A 2009-nucleotide genomic window follows, 5' to 3' on the forward strand; every position below is an offset into this window, starting at 1 on the left:
GAGGGAGTTCAGTAATTTTCTTGCTCAGCTGACCCACTTGTCCTTCCAGATTTCTGATGGAGGACCTAGTTTCAGTCATGAAACTTTGAGTGGTTTTGATCAGATCAGAGACCATAGTTGCTAAGTCAGAGGTATTCTGCTTAGAACTCTCTGTCTGTTGCTGAGAAGATGATGGAAAAGGCTTGCTATTGCTAAACCTGTTCCTTCCACCATTATTATTGTTGAAACCTTGTTGAGGTCTCTGTTGATCCTTCCATGAAAGATTTGGATGATTCCTCCATGAAGGATTGTAGGTGTTTCCATAGGGTTCTCCCATGTAATTCACCTCTTCTATTGAAGGGTTCTCAGGATCATAAGCTTCTTCTTCAGATGAAGCTTTCTTAGCACTGCTTGGTGCATTTTGCATTCCAGACAGACTTTGAGAAATCATATTGACTTGTTGAGTCAATATTTTGTTCTGAGCCAATATGGCATTCAGAGTATCAATCTCAAGAACTCCTTTCTTCTGACTAGTCCCATTGTTCACAGGATTCCTGTCAGAAGTGTACATGAATTGGTTATTTGCAACCATTTCAATCAGTTCTTGAGCTTCAGTAGGCGTCTTCTTCAGATGAAGAGATCCTCCAGAAGAGCTATCCAAAGACATCTTGGACAGTTCAGAGAGACCATCATAGAAAATACCTATGATGCTCCATTCAGAAAGCATATCAGTGGGACACTTTCTGATCAATTGTTTGTATCTTTCCCAAGCTTCATAGAGGGATTCTCCTTCCTTCTGTCTGAAGGTTTGGACTTCCACTCTAAGCTTACTCAATTTTTGAGGTGGAAAGAACTTTGCCAAGAAGGCATTGACTAGCTTTTCCCAAGAGTCCAGGCTTTCTTTAGGTTGAGAATCCAACCATGTTCTAGCTTTGTCTCTTACAGCAAAAGGGAATAGCATCAGTCTGTAGACCTCAGGGTCAACCCCATTAGTCTTGACTGTGTCACAGATTTGCAAGAACTCAGCTAAAAACTGATGAGGATCTTCCATTGGAAGTCCATGGAACTTGCAATTCTGTTGCATTAGAGAAACTAATTGAGGCTTAAGCTCAAAGTTGTTTGCTCCAATGGCAGGGATAGAGATGCTTCTCCCATAGAAGTTGGGAGTAGGTGCAGTAAAGTCACCAAGCACCTTCCTTGCATTGTTGGTATTGTTGTTGTTTTCGGCTGCCATGTGTTCTTCTTCCTTGAAGAATTCGGTCAGGTGCTCTAAAGAGAGTTGTGCTTTGGCTTCTCTTAGCTTTCTCTTCAAGGTCCTTTCAGGTTCAGGATCAGCCTCAACAAGAATGCCTTTGTCCTTGCTCCTGCTCATAAGATAGAGAGGAGAACAAGAAAATGTGGAATCCTCTATGTCACATATAGAGATTCCTTTAGGTGTCAGAGGAAAAGAAGAGTAGAAGACAGAAGTGGAAAATTCGAACTTAACAAAGAAGATAGAGTTCGAATTTTGCCTTAAGGGATAGTGTTAGTCCATAAATTGAAGGATGTGAGAAGGAGGGAAGTGATTTTCGAAAATTAAGTGGGAAATTTGAAAACATTTTTGAAAAACATCACTTAATTTTCGAAAATGAAAATGGAAAAGAAATCAAGTGATTTTTGAAAAAGATTTTGAAATTAGAAATCAGAAACATTTGATTGAAAACTATTTTGAAAAAGATGTGGTTAAGAAGATATGATTGGTTTTAAAAAGATGTGATTGAGAAGATATGATTTGAAAACAATTTTAAAAGATATGATTTGAAAACAATTTGAAAAGATATGATTTTAAAAATTAATGACTTGCCTAACAAGAAAAGATATGAATCAAACATAAAACCTTCCTCAACAGAAAAGGCAAAAAATGTTCAATCAAATCATTAATTGTTAATAAGTATTTTTGAAAAAGGAAAGAAATTGATTTTGAAAAAGATTTGATTGAAAAGATTTGATTTGAAAAAGATTTGATTTTGAAAAACTTTGAAAACTTAAAA

General features: G+C 36.9%; 1 non-coding gene across 1 annotated transcript; it reads left to right on the forward strand.

Moving 5' to 3' along the window:
- Positions 1 to 700: 700 nt before the first annotated feature.
- Positions 701 to 808, forward strand: LOC112793453 (small nucleolar RNA R71). The gene has a single exon (XR_003198143.1). It is a non-coding gene; the product is annotated as a small nucleolar RNA R71 (small nucleolar RNA).
- Positions 809 to 2009: the final 1201 nt, after the last annotated feature.

Source organism: Arachis hypogaea, chromosome 3 (genome assembly GCF_003086295.3).
Source record: "Arachis hypogaea cultivar Tifrunner chromosome 3, arahy.Tifrunner.gnm2.J5K5, whole genome shotgun sequence".
Classification (NCBI taxonomy): domain Eukaryota; kingdom Viridiplantae; phylum Streptophyta; class Magnoliopsida; order Fabales; family Fabaceae; genus Arachis; species Arachis hypogaea.